Below are 15,758 nucleotides of genomic sequence, written 5' to 3'. Positions count from 1 at the left end.
ATAAGGGTTGCTTGGCATGGTACAAGGTGGTCACTTTAACTAGTGAACATCATATACCAGGCCAACTTCTCACAACGCCACACACTGCTGCACGCCACACACTGCTGCACGTCACACACTGCTGCACGCAGCACACTGCTGCACACCACACACTGCTGCATGCCGCTGCACGCCACACACTGCTGCACGCCACACACTGCTGCATATAGCACACTGCTGCTCACCGCACACTGCTGCATGCCACACACTGCTGCACACCGCACGCTGCTACACGAAACACTGCTGCATGCCACACACTGCTGCACGCCACACACTGCTGCACGCCGCACACTGCTGCATGCTGCACACTGCTGCACGCCGCACACTGCTGCATGCCATACACTGCTGCATGCCGCTGCACGCCACACACTGCTGCACGCCTCACACTGCTGCACACCGCAGACTGCTGCACGCCGCACACTGCTACACGCCATACACTGCTGCACGCCACACACTGCTGCATGCAGCACACTGCTGCACGCCACACACTGCTGCATGCCGCTGCATGCAACACACTGCTGCACACCACACACTGCTGCATGCCACACACTGCTGCATGCCCCTGCACGCCACAAACTGCTGCATGCCACACACTGCTGCATGCCGCACACTGCTGCACGCCACACACGGCTGCATGCCACACACTGCTGCATGCCGCTGCACGCCACACACTGCTGCACACCGCACACTGCTGCATGCCTCACACTGCTGCACACCGCAGACTGCTGCACGCCGCACACTGCTACACGCCACACACTGATGCATGCCACACACTGCTGCACGCCACACATTGCTGCATGACACACACTGCTGCATGCCGCACACTGCTGCATGCCACACACTGCTGCACACCACACACTGCTGCATGCCACACACTGCTGCATGCCGCTGCAAGCCACACACTGCTGCACGCCACACACTGCTGCATGTCACACACTGCTGCATGCCGCACACTGCTGCACGCTGCACACTGCTACACGAAACACTGCTGCACACCACACACTGATGCATGCCACACACTGCTGCATGCCACACACTGCTGCACACCACACACTGCTGCATGCCACTGCACGCCACACACTGCTGCACGCCACACACTGCTGCACACAGCACACTGCTGCTCACTGCACACTGCTACACGAAACACTGCTGCACACCACACACTGATGCATGCCACACACTGCTGCACGCCACACACTGCTGCATGTCACACACTGCTGCATGCCGCACACTGCTGCACGCTGCACACTGCTACACGAAACACTGCTGCACACCACACACTGATGCATGCCACACACTGCTGCATGCCACACACTGCTGCACACCACACACTGCTGCATGCCACTGCACGCCACACACTGCTGCACGCCACACACTGCTGCACACAGCACACTGCTGCTCACTGCACACTGCTGCACGCCAAACACTGCTGCACGCCACACACTGCTACACGAAACACTGCTGCACGCCGCACAATGCTACACAAAACACTGCTGCACGCCACACACTGCTGCACGCCGCACACTGCTGCACGCCTCACAATGCTGCATGCCGCACACTGCTGCATGCCGCACACTGCTGCACGCCGCACACGGCTGCATGCCACACACTGCTGCATGCCGCTGCACGCCACACACTGCTGCACGCCAAAGACTGCTGCACGCCACACACTGCTGCACGCCGCACATTGCTGCACACCACACACTGCTGCATGCCACACACTGCTGCACGCCACACACTGCTGCACACCGCACACTGCTACACACCGCACGATGCTATACGAAACACTGCTGCACAGCACACACTGCTGCACGCCACAGACTGCTGCACACTGCTGCGCGCTGCACACTGCTACACGCCACACACTGCTGTACGCCACACACTGCTGCATGCCACACACTGCTGCATGCTGCTGCAAGCCACACACTGCTGCACGCCACACACTGCTGCACACCACACACTGCTGCACGCCACACACTGCTGCATGCCGCTGCAAGCCACACACTGCTGCACGCCACACACTGCTGCATGCCGCACACTGCTACATGCCGCACACTGCTACACGCCACACACTGCTGCATGCCGCTGCAAGCCACACACTGCTGCACGCCTCACACTGCTGCACACCGCAGACTGCTGCACGCCGCACACTGCTACACGCCACACACTGCTGCACGCCACACACTGCTGCATGCCGCTGCAAGCCACACACTGCTGCACGCCTCACACTGCTGCACACCGCAGACTGCTGCACGCCGCACACTGCTACACGCCACACACTGCTGCACGCCACACACTGCTGCACACCACAAACTGCTGCATGCCGCTGCACGCCACACACTGCTGCACGCCACACACTGCTGCACATCTCACACTGCTGCATGCCGCTGCACTCCACACACTGCTGCACACCACACACTGCTGCACGCAGCACACTGCTGCATGCCACACACTGCTGCACACCGCACACTGCTACACAAAACACTGTTGCATGCCACACACTGCGGCACGCCACACACTGCTGCACGCCGCACACTGCTGCATGCCTCACACTGCTGCACACCGCAGACTGCTGCACGCCGCAGACTGCTACACGCCACACACTGCTGCATGCCACACACTGCTGCATGCCACACACTGCTGCACGCAGCACACTGCTGCATGCCGCACACTGCTGCACGCCGCACACTGCTGCATGCCAAACACTGCTGCACACCGCACACTGCTGCATGTGGCACACTGCTGCATGCCGCACACTGCTGCACGCCGCACACTGCTACACGAAACACTGCTGCACACCACACACTGATGCATGCCACACACTGCTGCACGCCACACACTGCTGCATGGCACACACTGCTGCATGCCGCACACTGCTGCATGCCACACACTGCTGCACGCCACACACTGCTGCATGCCACACACTGCTGCATGCTGCTGCAAGCCACACACTGCTGCATGCCACACACTGCTGCATGTCACACACTGCTGCATGCCGCACACTGCTGCACACCGCACACTGCTGCACGCCACACACTGCTGCATGTCGCACACTGCTGCATGCCGCACACTGCTGCACGCCGCACACTGCTACACGAAACACTGCTGCACACCACACACTGATGCATGCCACACACTGCTGCACGCCACACACTGCTGCATGGCACACACTGCTGCATGCCGCACACTGCTGCATGCCACACACTGCTGCACGCCACACACTGCTGCATGCCACACACTGCTGCATGCCGCTGCAAGCCACACACTGCTGCACGCCACACACTGCTGCATGTCACACACTGCTGCATGCCGCACACTGCTGCACACCGCACACTGCTGCACGCCACACACTGCTGCAGGCCGCACACTGCTGCATGCCTCACAATGCTGCACGCCGCACACTGCTGCATGCCGCACACTGCTGCACGCCGCACACTGCTGCACGCCACACACTGCTGCATGCCGCTGCACGCCACACACTGCTGCATGCCAAAGACTGCTGCACGCCACACACTGCTGCACGCCGCACATTGCTGCATGCCACACACTGTTGCATGCCACACACTGCTGCATGCCACACACTGCTGCACACCGCACACTGCTACACGCCGCACAATGCTATACGAAACACTGCTGCACAGCACACACTGATGCATGCCACACACTGCTGCACGCCACACACTGCTGCACACCACACACTGCTGCATGCCACTGCACGCCACACACTGCTGCACGCCAAAGACTGCTGCATGCCACACACTGCTGCACGCCGCACATTGCTGCACGCCACACACTGCTGCATGCCACGCACTGCTGCACGCCACACACTGCTGCACACCGCACACTGCTGCATGTCACACACTGCTGCATGCCGCACACTGCTGCACGCCGCACACTGCTACACGAAACACTGCTGCACACCACACACTGATGCATGCCACACACTGCTGCATGCCACACACTGCTGCACACCACACACTGCTGCATGCCGCTGCACGCCACACACTGCTGCACGCCACACACTGCTGCACACAGCACACTGCTGCTCACCACACACTGCTGCATGCCACACACTGCTGCACGCCACACACTGCTGCACACCGCACACTGCTGCATGTCGCACACTGCTACACGCCGCACACTGCTACACGCCACACACTCCTGCACGCCACACACTGCTGCATGCCGCAGACTGCTGCACACTGCTGCACACCGCACACTGCTACACGCCACACACTGCTGTACGCCACACACTGCTGCATGCCACACACTGCTGCATGCTGCTGCAAGCCACACACTGCTGCACGCCACACACTGCTGCATGCCACACACTGCATGCCGCTGCAAGCCACACACTGCTGCACGCCACACACTGCTGCATGTCACACATTGCTGCATGCCGCACACTGCAGCACGCCGCACACTGCTACACGAAACACTGCTGCACACCACACACTGATGCATGCCACACACTGCTGCACGCCACACACTGCTGCATGGCACACACTGCTGCATGCCGCAAACTGCTGCATGCCACACACTGCTGCATGCCACACACTGCTGCATGCCACACACTGCATGCCACTGCAAGCCACACACTGCTGCACGCCACACACTGCTGCATGTCACACATTGCTGCATGCCGCACACTGCAGCACGCCGCACACTGCTACACGAAACACAGCTGCACACCACACACTGATGCATGCCACACACTGCTGCACGCTACACACTGCTGCACACCACACACTGCTGCATGCCGCTGCATGCCACACACTGCTGCACGTCACACACTGCTGCACGCAGCACACTGCTGCTCACCGCACACTGCTGCACGCCGAACACTGCTGCACACCACACACTGCTACACGAAACACTGCTGCACGCCGCACACTGCTGCACGCCGCACACTGCTACACGAAACACTGCTGCACACCACACACTGCTGCATGCTACACACTGCTGCACACCGCACAATGCTACACGAAACACTGCTGCATGCCACACACTGCTGCATGGCACACACTGCTGCACACTGCTGCATTACTCACTGCTGCATGCTGCATGACACTGCTGCACGCAGCACACTGCTGCACGCTGCACACTGCTACACGCCGCACACTGCTACACGCCACACACTTCTGCACGCCACACACTGCTGCACGCCACAAACTGCAGCATGCCGCTGCACGCCACACACTGCTGCACACCACACACTGCTGCATGCCACACACTGCTGCAAGCAGCACACTGCTGCATGCCGCACACTGCTGCACGCCGCACACTGCTGCATGCCACACACTGCTGCACGCCACACACTGCTGCACACCGCACACTGCTGCATGTCGCACACTGCTACACGCCACACACTGCTGCACACCACAAACTGCTGCATGCCGCTGCACGCCACACACTGCTGCACGCCTCAAAGACTGCTTAGCCTACGCTACCACTAGGGCAGCTAGTCCGAAAAGGTTGACTTAGAACCACACCTTAAGGGTTGCTTGGCATGGTACAAGGTGGTCACTTTAACTAGTGAACATCATATACCAGGCCAACTTCTCACAACGCCACACACTGCTGCATGCCACACACTGCTGCACGTCACACAGTGCTGCATGCAGCACACTGCTGCAAACCACACACTGCTGCATGCCGCTGCACGCCACACACCGCTGCACGCCACACACTGCTGCACACAGCACACTGCTGCTCACCGCACACTGCTGCATGCCACACACTGCTGCATGCCGCTGCACGCCACACACTGTTGCATGCCGCACACTGCTGCACGCCGCACACTGCTGCATGCCACACACTGCTGCATGCCGCTGCACGCCACACACTGTTGCACGCCAAACACTGCTGCATGCCACACACTGCTGCACGCCGCACACTGCTACACGCCGCACACTGCTGCACACCACACACTGCTGCACGCCATATACTGCTGCACGCCACACACTGCTGCATGCAGCACACTGCTGCACACCACACACTGCTGCATGCCGCTGCATGCAACACACTGCTGCACGCCACACACTGCTGCATGCCACACACTGCTGCATGCCCCTGCACGCCACAAACTGCTGCACACCACACACTGCTGCATGCTGCACACTGCTGCATGCCACACACTGCTGCATGCCACACACTGCTGCATGCCGCTGCACGCCACACACTGCTGCACACCGCACACTGCTGCATGCCTCACACTGCTGCACACCGCAGACTGCTGCACGCCGCACACTGCTACACGCCACACACTGCTGCATGCCACACACTGCTGCATGCCAAAAACTGCTGCATGCCGCTGCACGCCACACACTGCTGCACGCCACACACTGCTGCATGCCACACACTGCTGCACGCAGCACACTGCTGCATGCCGCACACTGCTGCACGCCGCACACTGCTGCATGCCACACACTGCTGCACGCCACACACTGCTGCACACCGCACACTGCTGCATGTCGCACACTGCTGCATGCCGCACACTGCTGCACGCCGCACACTGCTACACGAAACACTGCTGCACACCACACACTGATGCATGCCACACACTGCTGCACGCCACACACTGCTGCATGGCACACTCTGCTGCATGCCGCACACTGCTGCATGCCGCACGCCACACACTGCTGCATGCCACACACTGCTGCATGCCACTGCAAGCCACACACTGCTGCACGCCACACACTGCTGCACACCACAGACTGCTGCACGCCGCACACTTCTACACGCCACACACTGCTGCATGCCGCTGCAAGCCACACACTGCTGCATGCCTCACACTGCTGCACACCGCAGACTGCTGCATGCCGCACACTGCTACACGCCACACACTGCTGCATGCCACACACTGCTGCACACCACAAACTGCTGCATGCCGCTGCACGCCACACACTGCTGCACGCCTCAAAGACTGCTTAGCCTATGCTACCACTAGGGCAGCTAGTCCGAAAAGGTTGACTTACAACCACACCATAAGGGTTGCTTGGCATGGTACAAGGTGGTCACTTTAACTAGTGAACATCATATACCAGGCCAACTTCTCACAACGCCACACACTGCTGCACGCCACACACTGCTGCACGTCACACACTGCTGCACACAGCACACTGCTGCACACCACACACTGCTGCATGCCGCTGCACGCCACACACTGCTGCACGCCACACACTGCTGCATATAGCACACTGCTGCTCACCGCACACTGCTGCATGCCACACACTGCTGCACACCGCACGCTGCTACACGAAACACTGCTGCATGCCACACACTGCTGCACGCCACACACTGCTGCACGCCGCACACTGCTGCATGCTGCACACTGCTGCACGCCGCACACTGCTGCATGCCATACACTGCTGCATGCCGCTGCACGCCACACACTGCCGCACGCCTCACACTGCTGCACACCGCAGACTGCTGCACGCCGCACACTGCTACACGCCATACACTGCTGCACGCCACACACTGCTGCATGCAGCACACTGCTGCACGCCACACACTGCTGCATGCCGCTGCATGCAACACACTGCTGCACGCCACACACTGCTGCATGCCACACACTGCTGCATGCCCCTGCACGCCACAAACTGCTGCATGCCACACACTGCTGCATGCCGCACACTGCTGCACGCCACACACGGCTGCATGCCACACACTGCTGCACGCCGCTGCACGCCACACACTGCTGCACACCGCACACTGCTGCATGCCTCACACTGCTGCACACCGCAGACTGCTGCACGCCGCACACTGCTACACGCCACACACTGATGCATGCCACACACTGCTGCATGCCACACATTGCTGCATGACACACACTGCTGCATGCCGCACACTGCTGCATGCCACACACTGCTGCACACCACACACTGCTGCATGCCACACACTGCTGCATGCCGCTGCAAGCCACACACTGCTGCACAACACACACTGCTGCATGTCACACACTGCTGCATGCCGCACACTGCTGCACGCTGCACACTGCTACACGAAACACTGCTGCACACCACACACTGATGCATGCCACACACTGCTGCATGCCACACACTGCTGCACACCACACACTGCTGCATGCCACTGCACGCCACACACTGCTGCACGCCACACACTGCTGCACACAGCACACTGCTGCTCACTGCACACTGCTACACGAAAGACTGCTGCACACCACACACTGATGCATGCCACACACTGCTGCACGCCACACACTGCTGCATGTCACACACTGCTGCATGCCGCACACTGCTGCACGCTGCACACTGCTACACGAAACACTGCTGCACACCACACACTGATGCATGCCACACACTGCTGCATGCCACACACTGCTGCACACCACACACTGCTGCATGCCACTGCATGCCACACACTGCTGCACGCCACACACTGCTGCACACAGCACACTGCTGCTCACTGCACACTGCTGCACGCCAAACACTGCTGCACGCCACACACTGCTACACGAAACACTGCTGCACGCCGCACAATGCTACACAAAACACTGCTGCACGCCACACACTGCTGCACGCCGCACACTGCTGCACGCCTCACAATGCTGCATGCCGCACACTGCTGCATGCCGCACACTGCTGCACGCCGCACACGGCTGCATGCCACACACTGCTGCATGCCGCTGCACGCCACACACTGCTGCACGCCAAAGACTGCTGCACGCCACACACTGCTGCACGCCGCACATTGCTGCACACCACACACTGCTGCATGCCACACACTGCTGCACGCCACACACTGCTGCACACCGCACACTGCTACACACCGCACGATGCTATACGAAACACTGCTGCACAGCACACACTGCTGCACGCCACAGACTGCTGCACACTGCTGCGCGCCGCACACTGCTACACGCCACACACTGCTGTACGCCACACACTGCTGCATGCCACACACTGCTGCATGCTGCTGCAAGCCACACACTGCTGCACGCCACACACTGCTGCATGCCGCACACTGCTACATGCCGCACACTGCTACACGCCACACACTGCTGCATGCCGCTGCAAGCCACACACTGCTGCACGCCTCACACTGCTGCACACCGCAGACTGCTGCACGCCGCACACTGCTACACGCCACACACTGCTGCACGCCACACACTGCTGCATGCCGCTGCAAGCCACACACTGCTGCACGCCTCACACTGCTGCACACCGCAGACTGCTGCACGCCGCACACTGCTACACGCCACACACTGCTGCACGCCACACACTGCTGCACACCACAAACTGCTGCATGCCGCTGCACGCCACACACTGCTGCACGCCACACACTGCTGCACATCACACACTGCTGCATGCCGCTGCACTCCACACACTGCTGCACGCCACACACTGCTGCACGCAGCACACTGCTGCATGCCACACACTGCTGCACACCTCACACTGCTACACAAAACACTGTTGCATGCCACACACTGCGGCACGCCACACACTGCTGCACGCCACACACTGCTGCACGCCGCACACTGCTGCATGCCTCACACTGCTGCACACCGCAGACTGCTGCACGCCGCAGACTGCTACACGCCACACACTGCTGCATGCCACACACTGCTGCATGCCAAAAACTGCTGCATGCCGCTGCACGCCACACACTGCTGCACGCCACACACTGCTGCATGCCACACACTGCTGCACGCAGCACACTGCTGCATGCCGCACACTGCTGCACGCCGCACACTGCTGCATGCCAAACACTGCTGCACACCGCACACTGCTGCATGTCGCACACTGCTGCATGCCGCACACTGCTGCACGCCGCACACTGCTACACGAAACACTGCTGCACACCACACACTGATGCATGCCACACACTGCTGCATGGCACACACTGCTGCATGCCGCACACTGCTGCATGCCACACACTGCTGCACGCCACACACTGCTGCATGCCACACACTGCTGCATGCCGCTGCAAGCCACACACTGCTGCACGCCACACACTGCTGCATGTCACACACTGCTGCATGCCGCACACTGCTGCACACCGCACACTGCTGCACGCCACACACTGCTGCATGCCACACACTGCTGCATGCCGCTGCAAGCCACACACTGCTGCACGCCACACACTGCTGCATGTCACACACTGCTGCATGCCGCACACTGCTGCACACCGCACACTGCTGCACGCCACACACTGCTGCAGGCCGCACACTGCTGCATGCCTCACAATGCTGCACGCCGCACACTGCTGCATGCCGCACACTGCTGCACGCCGCACACTGCTGCACGCCACACACTGCTGCATGCCGCTGCACGCCACACACTGCTGCATGCCAAAGACTGCTGCACACCACACACTGCTGCACGCCGCACATTGCTGCATGCCACACACTGTTGCATGCCACACACTGCTGCATGCCACACACTGCTGCACACCGCACACTGCTACACGCCGCACAATGCTATACGAAACACTGCTGCACAGCACACACTGCTGCATGCCGCAGACTGCTGCACACTGCTGCACGCCACACACTGCTACACGCCACACACTGCTGCATGCCACACACTGCTGCATGCCACACACTGCTGCATGCCGCTGCAAGCCTCACACGGCTGCACGCCACACACTGCTTGTGAGAAGTTGGCCTGGTATATGCTGTTCACTAGTTCTAGTGACCACCTTGTACCATGCCAAGCAACCCTTATGGTGTGGTTGTAAGTCAACCTTTTTGGACTAGCTGCCCTAGTGGTAGCGTAGGCTAAGCAGTCTTTGAGGCTAAACTCGTGATGCGTGTTAAGCCAGCTGTTTTACCAAATGCAACCCCCTTTTATACCAATGAAAGGACACCACACAGATATATATTCAAAATATATATGTATTTATTTCTCAAAGTAACCCCTAGTCTCTTTATGAGCACAGGAGCACAAATCGTCAAACAAGATTATCACAGAATACACAGAAGTTGCACTTTATATGGATAGGCCCTGGTGGCCTCTCGAACCATATACTAAAATAGTGGTATAAGTACCACGAACAGAAAAGGGAAAAGGCCTAGGGCCTCTAGAATCGCTGGGCCTACAAGGAGCTAACGTCAGTTAGTGACCAGGAGGTCCACGGGTGGCGTGTGCAGAGCAAATAGTCACACGCGTGCTCCCATAGGTTTCAATGGGTGCGTAAAAAGTACAAAGTTACTGCAAAAGGAATCTTCCGGATGACCTAGGAACTTAAGATTTGGAACACAGGCACTAGAGATGTATTACTACACATGGGCACCGGAGTACCAGCTTTACCTCACCCACAGGAAGCGGGTGCATAGGCCTCAAAGTGCGTCGGGTTTCTTCTATCTGTTCCGTTGAGCCTGGGACAAAGATGCTGCAGGCGGTCGGTCGGGAAGGGATGCAGTGGATCCAAGAGGGGATCGGAGATGTTGAAGACCTGTAAGCAGAGGGGACAGTGTTCACAGTCACTAGCCAGTGACCAGCGTGGCACCAGGTGGGTACCAGGCGATGTCGGGTGCAAACAGGAAGGAAGGTGTAGCTTGACTCTGCAGCCACGTGGTCCCTGAAGGTCGACGACGTCCAGGAGTCGAGTCACGAGCTGTCCCACGCAGGCTCTCGCTGTCGGCGGTGTCGGCGACTTGATCGAAGCAAACAAGCCTTGGCAAAAGCAATTGTTGTAGGCAAGGAGTTTAAGCTGTTGGTTCTGACCAGCAAGGTCAGAGGGATTGCTCCTTTGGAGGGGAGCAAGGGCCAGTCTGGAGCAACCAGACCAGCGGTGTTTGTCGTAGATTTCGTCGCCAAGATGGCCACTAGCCAGCGGGCCAGCAACCGGTTAGGCGCGTCGAGTGGCAAAATGCAGAAGGGCCCCACGCAGATCGTGGAGATGCTGGAGGGCTCACCTTTGGTGCAGATGCTGCTCGAGGGTTGGGCTTCTCAGGACCCAAAGCACAACTTGGAGGGAGCCTCGGTTGTTGCACTGGTCAGCTTGTCGTAGTCGTTCCAAGATGGCTGGCTCCACGTGTCTCGGTGCCTCCACGGGTCTCCTCTTTTCAGGGACTGTGGATCGGGCGGTGAGAGGTCTGGAGGTCCAGGTCTTGTCAGTCTCTGGGCTCGGGCTCCGGCGGGAGGCGGCGGCAAAGCAGACGTTGATGCGCTGGATGGTGCTTGCGTTAGCAAGGTGGTCACTCCCTGACCACAGGGGAGATTTTCTTCAGTCTTCTGTGCAGCAGAATGTCGAAGTTCCCGTCTTCTTCTTAGTTTCAAGTTGATTCCAGGATGTCTGAAGTCTTAGGACACAGCTCCTACCTTTATTCGGATTCTAGGGGCCGGACTACCTGCTAGGTCCCTCCCTATGGGTGGGACCAGGAAGGGGGGTGGTTACACCCCCAATCCTTTGTCCAGCTCGCCCCAGGCCCGGGACTGGTGTGCCCCAGGACCGGTTTGAACTGGCATATGCACCGAGGCTCCTTGTGAGCCACAGGCATGTCTGGTTTCTTTCAAGCCCTACCTGACCAATACACAAAATCCTGTCTGGGGTGGTGCATGCACCTCCCCTGGCAGGAAACCCTTTGTCCACACCTCCCAAGCTGGAAGGACTCCCAGCAGCAGGAGGGCAGACTTGTGTCTGTGGTGGCAGCATCCATTTTGTGGAGCTGAGGCTATGTCTGATTTTACCCGGGTTTCAGGTACTGTACATGTCGTGTCCCTCTAGAAGGGTGGAATGCTAACCCCGTCGCCAGAATTGGCGAGGGGTTAGTATTCCAATTCGTATGACACCTTACTCGACATGTTTTGATAAAGCCAAACCAAAGTTAGCATTTAACCGCGAGGTTCATAATGCACTTAAGAGTATATGGTATGACGATATCTGGAAACAGTAGAAGGAAGTTGTTCCGACCACTGCAGACAGGCTCAGCTCATGCCAGAGCACCATCTCACATGGAACCAAGCACTCTGCCTTCAGGATTGTTAAGGCCTGCCATAGGAGTGACTTATAGGTTACCAGGTGTCCCATTTAAGGTTAGGTATAGGTATACTACACCTAAGTAAGAGGTGATTACACCAACTTACCCCAGCTGAGTGATCAGCCAGTTGTGTCAGATTGTTAGGCCAAGCCTGGGGTGGCATAATACCTGCTGCAGCCCCTGGCAGGCCTTGGGTACACCAATGCCCTGGGTACCTAGTGTACACTGGTACAGGGGCTGACAGGGTGATCCAACCAATTGGGTATGTACCTAGGGTACATGGAGTCCATTTTAAAGAGAGAACAGCCAGGCTGAGATCCTGAATGGCAGGATCTCAGGCCAACTAAGTCGAAAAACCAGCTAGACACTAGGCAAAAATTTGGGGGTAACCATAGTCAGATATCCACCTTCCTACACAACCCCCCCCCAAACGAAGGGAGATAAGGCTGACCTTGACCAGGTAAGCCTATATTGCCCAAGTGGCCATATAAGGAGGAACCAGCACTGGCATGGTTACCCCCTGTCTCATGGTCCACTAAGCAATCCCTCACCCTAAGGGTATCAGAGGGTCTCCACCATAGGGAATCTCTACCTTTGGTGTGTCTTGGCAAAGTAAAAGGCTGGTGTTGAGATGGAGTACTGAAGTGAGTGTCCTCAAAGTGAGGCCTCAGCTTCCTCCAATCATCCTCCACCATGGATGCCTTTCTTTCCTTAACTGAGTTGCACTGTGCTCTCAGGGTCAGCCTCTGGCTACCTAAAGCTGGAGGCTGGGTCCCTTTTGTGGGCTTACTGGAGGGACAGGTCAGGTCTGGGGCCCTAAGGTCCCATGTTTGCCTGTACCCAACAGAATCCCTCTGGGGGAGGTCCCTAACTACCTGTAAAGGAGATCCCTCAGGAATGTTTTTACCCATCACCTGACTAGGGCTACTAGCCAGGCAATCCTCATTCTTTTGATGGGGGGGTTCTTGTGGACAGGGGCCCTCTTGGGGTCCACTGGCCTCCCTGACCTCTGCAGCCCTGGGCTGACTGAGGCAGGGTAGAGAGAGGCAGGCTACCTGCACCAGACTGGGTCCCACCTTGGAAGGGGCCACTGACATCAGAGGCTCTGCCAGGCCAGGCCTGGCTACCTCTGGGGCAGTTCCTTCACAAGGGGTGAGGTCAGCTCCCTGAGGAGGCTGGCGTTTTCCTAATGTCTGGGGAGAGGGAGACTTTTCTTCCTCCCCACTACTCTCTGTTTGTGTGGAGTGATCCATAGTTTCAGGCTTCACTACACCTATGTCAGTCTGAGTATAGGCTGAGACCATTACAGCCTTGCCAACCTTTTCAGGGAGGCACTCAGTTTGTGTTTGAGCTGTGACTGTCACAGCTCTGCCAGTCTCTACAGGGAAGTCTGTCTGTGCCTGGGCTGTGGCTACCACTGCCCTTCCAACCTTTCCAGGGAGGAAATCTATTTGGACAGGGGTTGTGAATGGCACAACCCCACTACCCTTTTGTGAAAGGCCTACCATTTTAGAATGGGTGTCTTGTTCAACTCCAGCCCAAGCTGAGAGTTCTAAGTCATTCCCCAGTAAGCAGTCTACAGGCAAGGTTGGGGACACTGCCACCCTTTTAGGGCCAGTGACACCTCCCCAGCTGAGACATACCTCTGCCATGGGATGACTGTTCTGTTTGCCATCAATGTTGGTCACCTGGTAGGAGAAACCAGGCAAAAGCTGCTCAGAGGGAACTAGCCAATGGGCCACCATTGTGATGCTAGCTCCAGTGTCTCTGTAGGCCTCAGCTTTTGTACCATTGATGTAGGGCTCTTGTCTGTACCTACCCAAAGTGTTGGGACAGGCAGTGAAGTTGGCAAACCCCATGCCACCATCACAGACAAGAGTATCTGCTGCAGGGGAATTGGCTAAGCCAGGGTCCCCCTGTGTTCCCCAAGTAAACCCACCCAAATTTTTGGGGGCACTCCCACCACCTGGGGGATTACTGCTGACAGTAATAGGTGGTGTGACAGGAGTAATTGGAGGAACAGTTTTGTTTGTAGCCCTTGGGCAACTGCTGTCAGTTTTCCAATGCCCAGGAGTTTTACACTCATGGCAGTAAGGCTTTTTACCTGTGGTAGAGGAGGGAGCTTGGGACCCACCACCCTGTGTGGAGTTTTGGGGCCCTGAGGAAGATTTCTCTTTTGCCTTATCCCCTCCCTTCTCTTGAGGTTTGGTGGTATCTTTCTTTTGGTCACCACCCTGATTCTTAGGCCTGATCCTGGTCCTGACCCATTTATCTGCCCTCTTTCCCAATTCTTGGGGAGAGGTCAAATCTGAGTCTACCAGGTGTTGATGGAGAAGCTGGTTTTGACAATTACTTAAAATCTGCTCTCTCATCATCAAATTGTACAATCCTGTATAATCAGACACCTTACTTCCCAGCAACCAACCCTCCAAAGCCTTAGTGGCACATTCCACATATTCAGACCAGTCCTGAGTCTGTGTCTTCTGGGTGTCTCTGAACATTAACCTGTACTGTTCAGTGGTTAAGCCTAACCCATCAACTAGGACACTCTTCAGGACTCTGTAATTTCTGACATCCTCTTCTCTAACAGTGAGGAGTCTATCTCTGCCTCTCCCCTCAAAGGAGAGCCATAAGATTGCTGCCCACTGGTCTTCAGGAACCTGCTGCACTTTGCAGGCTCTCTCAAGAGCAGTCATCCATTTGTGGATGTCATCCCCACTTTTGTAGGGGGGCACAATCTTGGACAGGTTCCTATTGTCAAAGACCCTATCTT

This window comes from Triturus cristatus, chromosome 1_1 (genome assembly GCF_964204655.1).
Source record: "Triturus cristatus chromosome 1_1, aTriCri1.1, whole genome shotgun sequence".
In the NCBI taxonomy this organism is placed as follows: Eukaryota; Metazoa; Chordata; class Amphibia; order Caudata; family Salamandridae; genus Triturus; species Triturus cristatus.
The sequence above is the reverse complement of the archived record's forward strand: the minus strand, read 5'-3'. Positions refer to the sequence as shown.